Genomic DNA, 17,704 nt, shown 5'->3' with positions numbered 1-17,704 from the left:
TCCCCTTCTGCCATGAGTGGAAGCTTCCTGAGGCCTCACCAGATGCAGATGCTGGCACCGTGCTTTTTATACAGCCTGCAGAACTGTGAGCCAAAATAAATCTCTTTTCTTTGTAAATTACCCAGCCTCAGGTATTCCTTTATAGCAACACAAAACAGACTAACACAGGAGTCATCTTAGAATTCTGCCTACCACACTTTCATTTGTTCCTGAGTCCAGCTTTGCTCAGCCCTTGGCTTCAGCCTGGAGTCCAGATGACCTGGCTGCTGTCCCTGGTTCAGGGGCCCACAAAAGCCATTCCCCATCCTTGTGTGCACCAGCACTTCCCCTAATTGGTTCTTGGCTAGACTCTGCCTCAGTTTCCTGGTTGCCGGCTGCATATCCATACTCTTTTTGTTGTTGTTGAGACGGAGTCCTGCTTTTTGCTTCAGGCTGGAACGCAGTGGCACCATCTTGGCTCACTGCACTGCAACCTCTGCCTCCCGAGTAGCTGGAATCACAGGCGTGTGCCACCATGCCTGGCTAATTTTTATATTTTTAGTAGAGGTGTGGTTTCGCCGTGTTGGTCAGGCTAGTCTCGAACTCCTGGCCTCAAGAGATCAGCCCGCCTCGGCCTCCCAACGTGCTGGGATTACAGGTGTGAGCCACTGCACCTGGCTACATATCCATACTCTTCTAAAGACCAAATCATTTTACCAGTTGACTGTCAGTTGCCTACCCCAGGCACTAGGTGTTCCTGTCTCAGCCATTCCATGAAGAGTGGTCAGCATTTCTAGGGTAGTATTCAGAACCTGTAGACAACAATAAGCCCATGAGCGCCAACCACACCAGTCACTTCCTAGCCCCTCCTCCCTCTCTTCTGCCTCTGAATACATAATCTTGAAGGGGGCTCACAATGATCCATGAATGCCACTCTCTTTATGATCATGTCTTTAAAATGTATTTCCCCTGGATTTTTTCGTCCTCACACAGTCCTCTTTAGAATCGGAATGACTACATTTTAGTACAATTTCTTCTCATCTTAAGGTGTATTTCCTAAACTTCTTAGAGATACCAACAACAGATACTAGTTTCAAGAGTCTCTCAACAGATACTGGTTTCAAGAGTCTCTCTCTAAGGGTCTCTCTTGTCCATCTCCTTCCCTCCAGCCCCCATTTTTCCACCAACCTTCCCACCAGACCACCACAACAGGAGTTACATAGCATGCCCAGAAAAATCTCCTGCCTTAATGAAATTTGTCTTTTTAGATTTGCAACCCTATTTGTAACGCTAGAGGTATTTTCTCAAGACAGGTATTTTATGAGTCATTGGGAAACCATTATCCCATGACCACATCTGAGACCATGGATGTTTACTCACTAAGAAAATTTAGATATTTTCAAAATTTACCTGGATAGGAACAGATTATTTTCAGCTGCAAATTCCTTTCTGGTGCAGATCAAAATTGTGATAATTTTTTTAAATATTTAAGTCACTTACAGTTAAATTACATAAACACACAAATAGTGCACCAAATAAGATTTTGAAGTCCTTTATGTTTGAGGCTAAGAGTCAAACTCTTGTCTTGTCTTTATCAATGATGACTGCAAATTTTACAGAGGGTAATAGAGGAAGAATCTTCCTTAAATCAATCATAGGTAAATACTAACATCTCTCTATATTAGGTGCCAGGATTGACTTTGAAAGTGGCAAAGGGTGTATCTCTCTCCCTCTTCTAGTGACTTGTCACCATGCCTGAAGTCACACCATTAGATGCCTTTCCTCTTAGTCTTATAGGTTTTTTGCTCTTTAGGAGCCCCTTTACTATTTTTTTAAAGTTTTTTTTTTTTTTGAGACGGAGTCTCACTCTGTCGCCCAGGCTGGAGTGCAGTGGTGCAATCATGGCTCACTGCAACATCCGCCTCCCGGGTTCAAGCGATTCTCCTGCCTCAGTCTCCTAAATACCTGGGATTACAGGTGCCGTAACCACACCTGGCTAATTTTTGTGTTTTTTAGTAGAGATGAGATTTCACCATGTTGGCCAGACTGATCTCAAACTCCTGACCTCAGGTGATCTGCCTGCCTCGGTCTCCCAAAGTGCTGGGATTACAGGATTGAAACGCCACGCCAGGCCCCCTCTACTTTTTTTTTTTTTTTTTTGGCAGTTTTTATGGTTTTCTTTAAACACAAAACACGCACATGAGCTGCCTATTCATTTTCTTTGCTGCGCAGTATGGCATTGAGGTTGGTGACTCTGATGGCCAGCTGGGCTGCTCTTTCCACGATGGCCTTGCAGTTCTTGAAAGAAACACGGTGAGCAATCTTAGCACAGTAAGATTTGTTGCACATCACCAGCATTTCCAGCTCCTCGATGTCATGGAGCAGGAATTCCCGGAAACCACTGGGCAGCATGTGCTTTGTTTTTTTGTTGCTCCCCTAACCAACATTGGGCATCAAGATCTGGCCCTTAAACCTTCTACAAACCCTATTGTCAATACCTCTGGGTTTCTGCCAGTTAGGCTTCATTTTGACATATCAGTCTGACTGGTACAGGATGAACTTCTTAGTTCTCTTTTTGACAATCTTGAGTTTCACAAGGGGTCTGAGGGCAGCTGTGATGCCAAGGAGGAGATGGCTGCCACCTCTGTAGGCAGCGCTGAGGAAGAGAGAATATTCTCTACTATTTTATTTTATTGTTTCACTTTTGGAGACAGAGTCTTGCTCCATTGCCCAGGCTGCAGTGCAGTGGCACGATCATGGCTCACTACAGCCTCGACCTCCTAGGCTCAAATGTTCCTCCTGGGATTACATGTGTGAGCCACCATGCCAGGCCCATTTCTTTTTAAATTAAGCATTTTATCATGCCTGTAATCCCAGCACTTTGGGAGGCTAAGGCAGGTTGATCACCTGAGATCAGGAGTTTGAGACCAGCCTGGCCAACATGGTGAAACCCTGTCTCTACTGAAAATACAAAAAAAAAAAAAAAAAAAATTTGGCCGGGAATGATGGCCAAACACCTGTAATCCCAGCTACTCGGGAGGCTGAGGCAGGAGAAATGCTTGAACCCAGGAGAGAGAGGTTGCGGTGAGCTGAGATTGCACCACTGCACTCCAGCCTGGGCAACAAGAACAAACCTCTGTCTCTAAATAAATAAAATAATAAATTAATTAAGCATTTTATTTTGAGATAATTATAAATTCACATGCAGTTGTAAGAAAAAGTATAGAGTCATTTCCATATATCCTTTACCCAGTTTCCCCAATGGTAATATCTTGCAAAACTTTAGTACAATAACACAAGCAGGATATTGACACCATTACATTGTCAATACAGGTACAGAACATTTCTGTCATCACAAGGATTCCCTCATGTTGCCCTTCTATGGCTACACTCCTCTCCCATCTCACCTTGATCCCTGGCGACCACTAATCTGTTATCCACTTCTGTGATTTTGTCAAGAAAGTTACAGAAATGGAATCATACAGTATATAGCCTTTCCTTTCTTTCTTTTTCTTTCTTTTTTTTTTTTTTTTTTTTTTTTTTAGAAGTAGGGTCTCATTCTGTCACCCAGGCTGGACTGCAGTAGCTTTGACCTTCTGGGCTCAAGCAATCCTCCTGTCGTTGCCTCCTGAGTATCTGGACTACAGTGCACACCAGCATACCTGATTATTTTTAAAATTTTTTTGTAGAGATAGGGTTTCACTGTGTTGCCCAGACTGATCTTGAACTCCTTGAACTCCTGGCCTTAAGCGATTTTCCCACCTTAGCCTCCCAAAGTGCTAGGATTACAGGTGTGAGCCACTGTGCCCAGTCAGGTTTTTTTTTTTAACTATTGAGTTTTCAGAGTTCTTTACAGATTCCTTATACCAGTCCTTTGCTGGATAATTGGTTTACAAGTATTTTCTCCCAGTTTGTAGCTTGTCTTTTTATCTTCTTAGCAGAATCTTTCCCAGAGGAAAATTTTTAAATTTTGATGAGGTCCAACTTATCAATTTTTCACTTATGGCTTGTGCTTTTGATGTTAAGTCTAAGATCCCTTTGCCTCTGCCTAACCCCCCACAATTTTCACCTATATTATTTTCTAAAGGTTTTCTAGGTTCGTGTATTACATTTAAGTTGGTGATCCACTTGAGTTAATTGTTCATAAAGAGTAAGATTTAGGTCAAGGTTCATTTTTCTGCCTATGGATGTCCAATTGCTCCAACATCATTTGTTGAAAAATCTTTATTTTCTCCATTTAGCTGTTGCACACCTTTGTCAAAGGTCATTTCACCATACTTGTGTGGGTCTATTTATGGGTTCTATGTCCTATTCTATTGATCTATGTGTCTTTCCCTCCACCAATAACACACAGTCCTAATTACTGTAGCTATATGATAAGTCTTGAAATTGGGTATAGTAATTCCTCCCACTTTATTCCTCTTTAAATTTTCTTTTTATTGAGGCTGGGCATGGTGGCTCACGCCTGTAATCCCAGCACTTTGGGAGGTTGAGGTGGGTGGATCACCTGAGGTCAGGAGTTGGAGACCAGCCTGGCCAACATGGTGGGACCCCATCTCTACTAAATACAAAAAGTTAGCCAGAGGTGGTGGCACATGCCTGTAATCCCAGCTTCTTGGGAGGCTGAGGCAGGAGAATCGCTTGAACCCGGGAGGTGGAGGTTGCAGTGAGCCGAGATTGCGCCATTGCACTCCAGCCTGAGCAACAAGAGCGAAACTCCATCTCAAAAAAAAAAAAAAAAAAAATTGTTTTCACTAATCTAATTCTTTACCTTTCCATATAAATTTTAGAATAATCTTGTGTATATCTGTAGAAATTCTTGCTGGGATTTTGATAGTATTTGCATAAAACCTGTATATCAACTGATGTCTTTACTATGTTGAATCTTCCACTCTGTGAACATAGTATATTTCTCCAGATATTTAAATCTTTTATTTCTTTCATCAACATTTTTGTAGTTTTCACCATACAAGTCCTATATATGTTTTTTCATTTTTATCGTGTTTAAATATACATAAAATTTATCATTTTAACCTTCTTTTATTTTTCTGAGATAAGATCTTGCTCTGTCACCCAGGCTGGAGTACAGTGGCGTGATCACAGCTCAATACAACCTCCACCTCCTGGGTTCAAGCTATCCTGCCACCTCAGCCTACCTAGGAGCTGCGACCACAGGCACACACCACCACGCCTGGCTAATTTTTGTATTTTTGTATTTTTTTCTGTAGAGACAGGGTTTTGCCATGTTGCCCAGGCTGGTCTCAAACTCTTGGACTCAAGTGATCTACTTGCCTCAGGCTCCCAAAGTGTTGGGATTACAGGCGTGAGCCACTGCACCTGGGCTTAACCACTTTTAAGTGTACAGTTCGGTGGCATTAAATATATTCACAATGTTGTGCAACCATCATTACCTTCCATCTCCATAATTCTTTTCATCATGTAAAACTGAAACTCTATACCTATTAAACACTCTCCCAGCCCCTGGCAGCTACCATCTGTCTTTTTCTATGATTTTGACTATTCTAAGTACCTCATATAAGTGGAATTATATAGTATTTGTCTTTTTATGACTGGTTTATTTCACTTAGCATAATGTCTTCAAGGTTTGTCTGTGTTGTAGCATGTGCCAGAATTTCCTTCCTTTTTAAGGCTAAATAACATTCCATTGTAATGGATAGACCACATTTTGCTTACCCATCTATCTGTTGATGGACATTTGGATTGCTTCTACATTTTAGCATTTGTGAATAATGCTGCTATAAACATGGGCATATAAATATCTCTTCAGGACCCTGCTTTCAATTCTTCTGGGTATATACCCAGAAATGGAATTGTTGAATCATATGACAATTATATTTGTAATTTTTAAAGAAAATGCCATGCTGTTTTCCACAGTGACTGTATCATTTTATATTCCCACCCACAGTGTATAAGGGTTCCAATTTCTCCACATCCTTACCAACACCTGTTACTTTCTGTTTGTTTGTTTGTTTTTGTTTTTTTGAGACAGAGTCTCCCTCTGTTGCCCAGGCTGGAGTGCAGTGGCGCAATCTCAGCTCACTGCAACCTCCGTCTCCCAGGTTCAGGTGATTCTCTTGCCTCTGCCTCCTGTGTAGCTGGGACCACAGGCGCACGCCACCACGCCCGACTAATTTTTGTATTTTTAGTAGAGACGGGGTTTTTCCATGTTGGCCAGGCTGGTCTCGAACTCCTGACCTCAGGTAATCCACCTACCTTGGCCTCCCAAAGTGCTGGGATTACACCGCACCCAGCCCTACTTTCTGTTTTTTTAAGTAGTAACCACCCTAATAGGTGCGAGGTGTTATATCATTGTAGTTTTGATTTGCATTTCCCAAATGATTAATGATATTGAGCATCTTTTCATGTGCTTATTGGCCATCTATATATCTTCTTTGGAGAATGTTATGTTTTGTTCTGAATTATTGTAAATGATATTTTATTTTCAATTGTGAAAATGTTTACATGTTCATTGCCAGTATATAAAAATAAAATTGATTTTTAATGTTATTCTTGAACACTGTCTTTGCTGAAATCACTTATCAGTTCTAGTAGGTTTTTGTTTTGTTTTGCTTTGTTTGTAAATCCCGTAAGATTTTCTACATATACTACCATGCCATCAACAAATAGGGCCAGTTTGAAATAGTTCTTTCCAATCTGTATGCCTTATATTCCTTTTTCTTGCCTTATTGTGCTGGCTAGAACTTCCAGTACTATGTTGAATATGAGTAGTGAGAGTGGCCACTTTCAGCTTCGTCCCTGTCCTAAGGGGAAAGCATTCAGTCTTTTGTTGTTTTTGTTGTTTTTTGAAGGCATCTCCCTCTGTTGCCCAGGCTGGAATGCAGTGGCACAATCTTGGCTCACTGCAACCTCCGCCTCCTGGGTTCAAGTGATTCTTCTGCCTCAGCCTCCTGAGTAGTTGGGATTACAGGCATGTGCCATCACGCCCAGCTAATTTTTGTATTTTTAGTAGAGACAGGGTTTCACCGTGTTGGCCAGGATGGTCTCAATCTCTTGACCTCATGATCCACCCGCCTTGGCCTCCCAAAGTGCTGGGATTACAGGCGTGAACCACCACGCCTGGCCAGCATTCAGTCTTTTATCATTAAGTATTAAATTAACCGTAGGGTTTTTGTAGATGCTCTTTATCAAGTTGAAAAAGTTCCCCTCTAGTCCTAATTTGCTAAGAGTTTTCTGATTATCATAAATGGGTATTGAATTTTGCCAAATGCTTTTCCTTTATCAATTGATATGGTCACATGAGTTTTCTTCTTTAGCTTAGTAATATGGTGAATTCTATTAAGTAGTTTTAGCAAATTGAATCAGCCTTGCACCCCAGGAATAAAGTCTACTTTATCATGTTGTATAGTTCTTTTTATATATTGTTGAATTTTATTTGCTAATATTTAGTTAAGAAATTTTGCATGCATATTCATGAGGAAAATTGGTCTGTAATATCTTTTTTTTGTACTGTCTGTGTCTAGTTTTCTTACCAGGATAATAGCTTCATAAAATGAATTGAGAAGTGTTCCATCCTCTTCTATTTTCTAAAGCAGATTGTTTAGAATTAGTTTAATTCTTTTAAATTTGGTAGAATTTTCCAGTGGAATCTTCTGATATTTCTTTTTTTTTGGCAGGGGGTTAAATTACAAATTCAATTTCCTCAATATATAGGGATTCAAACTATATATTTCATATTGGGTGAGTTGTTTTAGTTTGTTATTATTATTTTTTTTTTTTGAGACGGAGTCTCGCTCTGTCCCCCAGGCTGGAGTGCGGTGGCGCGATCTCAGCTCACTGCAAGCTCCACCTCCCGGGTTCCCGCCATTCTCCTGCCTCAGTCTCCGTAGCTGGGACTACAGGCGCCCGCCACCTCGCCCGGCTAGTTTTTTTGTATTTTTTAGTAGAGACGGGGTTTCACCGTGTTAGCCAGGATGGTCTCGATCTCCTGGCCTCGTGATCCACCCGTCTCGGCCTCCCAAAGTGCTGGGATTACAGGCTTGAGCCACCGCGCCCGGCCTAGTTTGTTATTTTTGATTAATTGGTCTATTTCCTCTAAGTTGTCAAACTTATGTGTAGAGTTGTTCATAGTATTCCCTTACTTTCCTTTTGATGTCTGCAGGGTCTATAGTGATAGCCCCTATTTCATTTCTGATATTGGTAATTTATATCTTTTCTCTTTCTTTCTTTCTGTCTTTCTTTCTTTCTTTGTCAATCTTGATAGAGATTTGTCAATTTTATTTATGATTTCAAAGAGCAAGCTCTGTGTTTCATTGATTTTCTCTGTTGTTTTGCTGTTTTCAATTTCATTGATTTCTGCTCTTATCTTTATTATGCATCTCCTTCTGCTTGCTTTGGGTTTATTTTGCTTTTCTTTTTCTAATTTTTTTTTTCTTATAACCACTACCAGGACCCATTTTTCTAAATTCTTGAGGTATATTCTGCTGTTGTTGAGTAGAGTACTCTATAAATGTCGATTAGATCCTGTTAGTTGATGATATTGTTGAGCTTTTCTATATCCTTGCTGATTTTCTGGCTAGTGGTACTATCAGTTGTTGAGAGAGGGATGTTGACGTCTCTAATTGTGAATTTGCATATTTCTACTTTCAGCTCTATCAGATCTTGATTCACATACTTTGCTGCTCTGTTACTTAGTGCAAACACATTTAGGAGTGCTATGTCCTTTTGGTGTACTGACCCATTTATCACTATATAATGTCCTTTTCTGTCTGTGGTAACTTTCTGTTCTTTGCAGTCTACTTTATCTGATATAATAGAGCTATTCCTATTTTGTCATGATTAATTCTTGTATTACATATCTTTTTCCATTCTTTTACTTTCAATCTGCCTTTATCATTATATTTGAAATGAGTTTCTTATAGACAGTATATAGCTGGGTCATGCTTTTTGATCCACTCTGCCAAAGTAGTATATTTAGACAATTTACATTGAATATAATTATATTTGCTACTTTATTTCTTGTTTTCTGTTTGTTATTTCTCCTTTTCATTTTCTATTTTCTTTCTCCTGCCTTCCATATTGATTTATTTATAGTGTTCTTTAGTATATTTCTTTATTTTTTTTTTTATTGGTTTCTCTAGGAATTACATTATACATACATATCTATCACAGTCTACTTGGGTCATCACTTTGCCAGTTTGAGTGAAGGATAGAAATCTTACCTTTATATCTATTTATTCTCCCCCATTTATATAATTGCCTTGAACATTTCTTCCAGAGCCTTTTAAAACTATATCAGTGTTATATTTTTTGCTTAAACTGTCAAATATGATTTATAAAACCCAGGAGGAGAAGGAAAGTCTATTGTATTTACCCAGATCTTTTGCTTATCATGTTCTCTCTTCCTTTCTCATGCTCCAAGGTTACTTCTTTTATCATTTCCTTTTTGTTTAATGAACTTCCTTTAGCCATTATTTAGAGTAGAGCTGCTGGTAACAAATTATCTTAGTTTCCCTGTATTTGAGAATGTCTTGATTTCCCCTTTATTCCTGAAGGATATTTTCGCTGGAGATAGAAATGCAGGTTGAGGCTGGGCGTGGTGGCTCACGCCTGTAATCCCAGCACTTTGGGAGGCCAAGGTGGGTAGATCACTTGAGGTCAGGAGTTTGAGACCAGCCTGGCCAACATGGTGAAACCCCGTCTCTCCTAAAAATACAAAAATTAGCCAGGTGTGGTGGCGGGTGCCTGTAGTCCTAGCTACTCGGGAGATTGAGGCAGGAAAATCATTTGAACCCAGGAGGCGGAGGTTGCAGTGAGCCGAGATTGCACCACTGCCCTCCAGCCTGGGTGGCAGAGCAAGATTCCATTTCAAAAAAAAAAAAAAAGAAAACAAAGAAATGCAGGTTGGCAATTTTTTTCTTTTAGTACTTGAAAGTTATTGTGCCATTTCCTTCTACTCTGTTTCCTAATGTGAAATCCTGTTATTCTGTTGTTTTTCTCCTGCCATGTCATTTCTCTTTTGATGCCTTCATAATTTTTTCTTTGTCCTTAGTTTATAGAAGTTTGATTATATGTTTCTTGGTTTGAATTTCTTTGGGTTTATTCTGTTTGGAGTTCACTCAGCCTCTTGAATCTATAGGTTTATGTCTTTTGCCAAATTTGGGGTATTTTAGGCATTATTTCTTTGAATACTTTCTTAGCCCTACCCTCTTTATCCTCTCCTTTTGGGTCTTCAGTAATACCAATGCTAGATCTTTTGTTAAAGTTCTACCTGTTCCTGAGGCGCTGTTTATTTATTTATTTATTCTATATTTTGTTTGTGCCAAGTGTGCTTGTAATTGTTCATTGCATTATTTTTGTGATGGCCGCTTTAAAATTTGTGTCAGAAAATTTTATCTCATGTTTCATCTTAGTGTTGGCATCTAAAGATTATCTTTGTTCATTCAGTTTGAGATTTTCCTTGTTTCTAGTGTAATGAGTGGTTTTTGATTGAAACTTGGACATTTTGGGTATTATGTTATGACTCTGTATCTTATTTAAACCTGATGTTTTAGCTGGCTTTTTGGACACTGCATTGGCAAGGGAAGGGGGTAGGGTGTCCCCTCATTACTGCCAGGTCAGCATAGAAAGTCTATTCAGCCTCTGTTGACATCTTGAGGGGTGTTCTTTATTATTGCTGTGTGGGGTGGGAGTTCTGGCTCCCCACTAGGCCTCCACTGACACCTCAGGGAGAGGATGGCATCAATACTGCGGAGCAATGGTAAAAGTTCTGACTCTCTACTACGCTTCTTCTGATACTGCCCAAGCAGCAAGGATGCAGGCTGGAAGTACAGGTTGCCTATGTGGTTTCCTCATCACTACCCAGCAGGGATAAAAGTACTGGCTCCGTATTTGGCCTTCTCTGAAGATATCCCAGTAGGTGGATTAGGGCACTTTGCTATAGCCTGGCAAGTGGAATTCTAGGCTCCCCGCTTGGCCTTGGCTGGTATGAATGAGGATGGGGCTACATTTTTCTTTGTTTTTTTCTGTGGTGTTTAGAGCAGAGCAGTTTCAGTCTAAAAGTTTTCTCTTCTCTTGTGTTGTTCCTTTCTTGGCCCTTTGGCCAAAAAGAGCAGTTTTTGTCAGGCCTTTTTTAGTCTGCACTTATTGATATTTCCAAGTGCCATCTTCTTCAAAGTCTCCTCCTTTCAAAGAAAGTGCCTCCTTTCAAAGTCTTCTTATGTTTATTTCATATATAATGTCCAGTTTTTCACTGTACTTAGTAGGAGGAGTAAGGAAAAGTATGCCTACTCTATCTTCTTGGAAGCAGAAATTTCTAAGTTTTAAAGATTTGTTATTAAATCATACCATACATATGGAAAAGGGCACATATCTTAAGCATACAGGACAATGAAGCTTTACCAACAATACACCCAACACAACCAATGCCTTGCAGAAGCTTCCTTATGTTCCCTCTGATCACAAGCCCCCCACCCCTGCAAAGTTAACCACTATCCTAATTCCTGACAGTATAGATTAGTGCTTTCCATCTTTGTGCTTTATATAATGGACCCCTTTAAAACATGTAAATATCCCTGGGAGATTTGATGTCTGAAGATGTCATTGACCAACACCTTGCAATGAATTAATTTATCATATAATTTTATTTATGTTTAATGCCTATGAAATAGATTGTATTATTAACCTCATTTAAGGTGAGAAAATTGAAGCTCAAAGAAGTTAAATGATTTGTCTAAGGTCACCCAAGTCACAGGCAGAAAGATTTGGCAGCCCCGGAAGAAAGGGACCTTCTTTGTCCACCTGTCCATGCATCAATTTCAGAGAAGAATCTGATTGGCTCTGGTTTAGTCTTCTGACCACTAAATGTCAAAGGCAGGAAAGGACATTGACTGACCTACCCTTCATAGTCATGTGGAGTCAGGGAGGGGATCTTCAAGTGACCCAGAGGAGGGATTGAGAAAGTAAGCTAGACAGACAGAACTTCACTTATCACAGCCCCCAGTGGGAACAAAAACAATTATTCCTATTTCTTGATTTTTGTGGACATGTTAAAATAATCAAAACTCCTGTGTCTTTTTTTCTGCCTCATTCTCTATCCACATACGACTCATTTTAAGAGTTTAGAATCACATTTTGTATAACCTGGAACGGACTGGAATGGAAGAGACTCTTTATCCTCTTAGTATATAGATGAGGGAAAGGAGGCTGATAAGAGAGTATTTTGCCCAATTTCATATACATACTTGTTTTGTTTTTTCCTCCATTTTCGTGTATCATAAGAATAACTTCATAAAATTGACAATTTAATGAAAAAAATTATTCTGTAACCCCAATGCCCCAACATATTTTCATGTGTCTTCCAGTCTTTGTCAAGTTATCTATTTATCTATATCTATATACTTATATATAAATACCATCAAGCCTGGTTAATTTCTTATGTTTTTGTAGGGACAGGGTCTTGCCATGTTGAACAGCCTGGTCTCGAATTCCTGGCCTCAAGTGATCCTCCCACCTCGGCCTCCCAAAGTACTAGGATTACAGTCATGAGCCACTGCGCCCGGCCACTCACTGATTGTTTTGATCTTAGCAGAAAATAATTCAAAGCAAAACCTCTCAGGGACATCACCATTTGAGAAGGAGACCCTTTTAAGACAGAAAAGCGCTCCTGAACTGGAGAGAGGAAATCTGCTCTTAGAAGGCCCCCTACTAAAAGACAGACTTTGCCATAGTGCTGGTGTTGCAAAGCCAGTAAGACAGTCCCCATCCCCAAAGAGCTCAAGTTCCTGGTTTCATTTCATGCACCTTTAGTAACCTCCAGCTAAATGCAGGCTGCCCCACCTCTGCCTAGAATAATAAGGGGTTATTGGACTCTCCATCAATAGGTCCTGTCAGACAAGCCATCTGTATCATTCCAGGTCCTAGCAGGAAACAGATGGCGCTCTCAGATTGGGTAAATTGAGAAGAGTTTAATAAAGAGACTATTTACAAAGGAATATCAGGGTATGGGGAAACCACAGGCCAGAAGGAGCAGAAGGAGGAAGCAATCACTGGAAACTGGAGAGAGAAAATCCTGTGAAGATGGCCTCTTGACAGGAGCTGTGGTTTTTGGTCCAGGACACAGCCAGCCAGCTCTCAAGGAGGTATTTGGGGGAAATAAATACTCTGACCGCTCTCCTCTCGGTTTCCCACCTCCTGCTGGTGGCCAAAGTCAACTGGAGGGCAGAGGGCACAGGAACCATTTGATGGAGTTCACCCAGGCCTGCCTCTAGGAGCACAGAGTGGGTAGAGAAGGGTGGGGTGGGTCTGGAGGGGTCAAAGGAAGCCATGTGGTCCACCATGTGAGTTTGCAAATACTCTGCTGCAGTTCTTTGTCCAGGTTGGTTGCTATCAGCACTTCTGGTGGGGTTGAAGGTGGAGGTTGGGGGTTGGGGTGGCCTCTTCCTGAGTATTTCTAGCAGGAGGTAGGGTCCTGGTCCTGGTCCTCTTCTGCCTGGGTTGTGGGCTCTCTGTTAATCTCCAGTGCCCACAAAAGGCAGTGTCGTTCACAAAAGAGGATGCCTGCTCTGAGCCCCAGTCTCTAGGCAGGGGGCTACTTCCCATACCTGTTCTGCCAGCCTTCTTTCTTTTTTTCTTTTTCTTTTCTTTTCTTCTTTTATCGTCTTTTCTCTTTTTTTTTTGGTGGAGTCTCATTCTGTCGTCCAGGCTGGAATACAGTGGCACAATTTCTGCTCACTGCAACCTCTGCCTCCCGGGTTCAAGCGATTCTCCTGCCTCAGCCTCCCGAGTAGCTGGGAGTACAGGTGCGTGCCACCACGCCTGGCTAATTTTTGTATTTTTAGTAGAGATGGAGTTTTACCATGTCGGCCAGGCTGGTCTCAAATTCCTGGCCTCAAGTGACCTGCCCACCTTGGCCTCCCAAAATGTTGGGATTACAGGTGTGAGCCACCGTGCCTGGCCATGCCAGCCCTGTTTCTTCTCCCCTGCCATGCCTTGAATGACTAGTTGCCTCTACAAGTGGGCTGCTACACACCCTCAGCATTGCCGGTCCACTGGATCATCCACAGCCTCACCTGGTTCCCTCAGGTTCCCCGTGGCTACCAGAAGTGAGGACACACAAGCCCTGTGTCTATGAGGACTTCACCTAGGCCATTGGCCTATCTGGGGTCCCTGTGAGCACTCCACCTCCATGCTCCAGCTGGCCTTTGCTCCCTCTCCCACTGGCCAGCTCAGTTTCTCTTTATTCCTAGCCTGCAGTGTAGGATCTGCTGCAGTAGAAGGCCTTTTCTTTAAAGATAAAAGTTAACCAATGTGCAATTTAATAAACTAGGATGTGAATTTTTAATCAGAAACCTAAAGACACTGGGTTCTTGTAGCTGCTTTACTGGAATTATCTCTCCATGTAAGACATGAGGGAGGTTAAAGGAAGATTGGGAGGCTGGGCGCGGTGGCTCATACCTGTAATCCCTGCACCTTGGGAGGCTGAAGCAGGATGATCACTTGCAGCAAGGAGTTCAAGACAAGCCTGGGCAATATAGTGAGACCCTGTCTCTATAAAAAAAAAAACAAATAAATACAAATAAAGGAAGGCTGGGGGGCTGGAGTGGATGAGAGACTTTCTTTTTACTCTGTATCCAGTTTTACTGCCTAAAGGTTGCTTTTACAACCAAGTGTGTATTGTGCTTTAAATTTCTTTCTTTCTTTTTTTTTTTTTTTTTTTTTTTGAGACGGGGTTTCGCTCTTGTCGCCCAGGCTGGAGTGCAATGGTGCGATCTCAGCTCACTGCAATCTCCACCTCCCAGGTTCAACTGATTTTCCTGCCCCAGACTCCCAAGTAGCTGGGATTACAGATGTGTGCCACCATGCCCGGCTAATTCTTTTGTATTTTTAGTTGAGACGGGGTTTCATCATGTTGGCTAGGCTGGTTTCAAACTCCTGACTTCAGGTGATCCACCTGCCTTGGCTTTCCAAAGTACTGGGATTACAGGCATGAGCCCCCACACCCATCCTACTTTAAAATTTTTATAACTCTATTTTTAAAAAGAATTGGAACTAATTGTAATCAGTAACTCTGAGTAGTATGGATAGTAGAAGCACAGTACACATTGCAGGCACAAATCACAAAAATGATGAGAAAGGCAAGGCCACCGAAGATGGATTTGAAATTTCTGCTCAAGGAGCCCTTGCTTCAGTGAGAGTAGAACCATGTACGTTTTCCCAGTTATGTGAGGAGTTTGTGTGGGAACCTGAGTTAACTACTATGGCGTGTTTGATTTATTTCCATGATGATCTGGCATCCTGCAGAGGTAGGTGCTCTGGGATGCTGTCCAGTTGGCTTGCCCCTACCGGGCTCTCACTGTGTCCTTACCACTTGCTGGGAGATCCCACGGCTGCATTGGAGCTTCCATGTGTTTCATTTACTAATTGATGTTGAGGACTGGCAGGTAGAGGAGTTGGTATTTATACTTTGGGGTCATTTAGATATTTGTTGAGAATGAGGGCCAGGCATGGTGGCTCACGCCTGTAATCCCAGCACTTTGGAAGGCTGAGGTGGGCAGATCGCTTGAGGTCAGGAGTTTGAAACCAGCCTGGCCAACATGGTGGAAACCCCGTCTCTACTAAAAATACAAAAACTAGCTGGGTGTGGTGGCATGCGCCTGTAGTCCCAGTTACTTGGGAGGCTGAGGCAGGAGAATTGCTTGAAGCTGGGAGGCAAAGGTTGCAGTGAGTGGAGATTGTGCCACTGTACTCTAGCCCGGGGGACAGAGCGAGACTCTGTCTAAAAAAAAAAAAAAGAGAGAGAGAAAGAGGCCATTCGTAACCAAAACTCTGAAGCAGGCCTTCAACCTTTCTTGACTACCCCACCTACCTGGGAGGTCCATCCTGGGGACAGTGGGGTACAATTATGAGCAGCCATAGGCCTATGCTGAGGGCTTCTGGAGAAACTCACCTCTTCCTCCTTCTCCTCTTCATCCCCTCGCTGAAGCTCTGGGTACTGGCCTCCCAAGGTGAACATAAGAAAGAGACTCTCAAGTATTGGTTGAAACTTGAACCCAGCTGGCTTCTTGAGCTGAGGGAGATATTAACATGTGTAAGAGATTTAACTGTTAACTAGGGATCTCTGTAGATTTGTGTGAGGAACAATAACTCAACTCTATAATAATCTCCAATAAAGCTTTGAAAAACAAGACCAGTAATAACTTACTAGTATCTTGCCCTAATGGATATTAAAACTCTCTATAAAGCTAGTGTAATCAAAAAAGTAGGACATTGGAGAATAGATCAGTGAAACAGAATAGAGAAGAAAGAAATTGATTTTATCAGAACTTAATACAGTGTATAATAAAGGTGGCATTTCAATTCAGTAATGGCTTATTTAATAAATGATGCTAGAATAATTACCTAGCACATGAAAAATACAAACATAAACTCTTATTTAATTCATCTTTAATTACAGAAGATACAAAGGTAAAGTAAAAAAAGTTAGGAGAATATTTATGTAATATTTAGTTAGGGAGACCTTCTTAAATAACACAAGAAACTCAGAAAACATAAAAGAAAAAAAAACAGATTGACAATACAGACAATTAAAATTTTTCAGTTGCACAAAACATCATGAAAAGTCAAAGAACAACTAAGAAGCTGTGAGAAAATAGTTACAATTAATGACAGATAAAGGATTAATATCTACAATATTATAGTTAATATCAGTATTGATAATATTAAGTTGAACTGTATACAATTGCTGATAGTCAACTGTTTTTGACCAAAAGAAATGGCAATTTTGATGCCAACCCAACACACAGTGCTTCTATATATTGATAAGAAAAAGACAACCCAATAGAAAAAAGGTGAAGACTATAAATTATAAACAGGTGATTCTTAGAACAGAAAATGCAGATAGCTGATATGTAAAACATGTGATTATAAATATGTGAATATTTATATGTTAAAATAATAACAGGATGACTACTACGAAAAAAAAAAACAGAAAAGAATGCAACAGATGGCTACTATAAAAAAAACAGAAGATAACAAGTGTTGGCAAGAATATGTAGAAATCCCTTGTGCACTGTTGGTGGGAATGTAAAATGGCGCAGCTGCTATGGAAAACAGTATGGAGGTTCCTCAAAAAATAAAAAATAGAATTACATATGATCCAGCAATTCTACCTCTGGGTATATACTCAAAACGATTGAAAGCAGAGTCTCAAAAATATATTTGTACACCCGTGTTTATAGCAGCGTTAGTCATGATAGCTAAAAGGTGGAAGCAACCCAAATGTCCACTGACAAATGGACAAAATGAGTTGTCCATTACCTAGGTATTAAGTCCCACATGCATTAGCTGTTTATCCTGATGCTCTCCCTCCTCCCGCCCCCAAGACAGGCCCCAGTGTGTGTTGTTGCCCTCCCTGTGTCCATGTGTTCTCATTGTTCAGCTCCCACTTATAAGTGAGAACATGTGATGTTTGATTTTCTGTTCCTGTATTAGTTTGCTGAGAATAATAGCTTCCAGCTCCATCCATGTCCCTGCAAAGGACATGATCTCATTCCTTTTTATTACCCAACTATTTAAAAGAAAGAGTAATAGCTATAAGGATTGACCTGGAGAGATAAGTATGAGATATCATTTTATCAATAATATGACATATTATTGTAAGATAATAGGCAAGTTCCACAGAAAAGCATATAGTATGATTCTGCTTGTGTGAAAAGCAAATTTAAAAATCCCTATAATCTGTTTATAT

The 17,704-nt window shown here is 40.9% G+C and overlaps 1 pseudogene; it reads right to left on the bottom strand.

The window, feature by feature from the left end:
- Positions 1-2,187: 2,187 nt before the first annotated feature.
- LOC126945742 (60S ribosomal protein L32-like) lies at positions 2,188-15,927 on the bottom strand (annotated as a pseudogene).
- Between the last annotated feature and the right edge of the window lie 1,777 nt (positions 15,928-17,704).

Source organism: Macaca thibetana, chromosome X, assembly GCF_024542745.1.
Source record: "Macaca thibetana thibetana isolate TM-01 chromosome X, ASM2454274v1, whole genome shotgun sequence".
In the NCBI taxonomy this organism is placed as follows: Eukaryota; Metazoa; Chordata; class Mammalia; order Primates; family Cercopithecidae; genus Macaca; species Macaca thibetana.
This window is presented reverse-complemented; position numbering and strand designations above follow the sequence as displayed.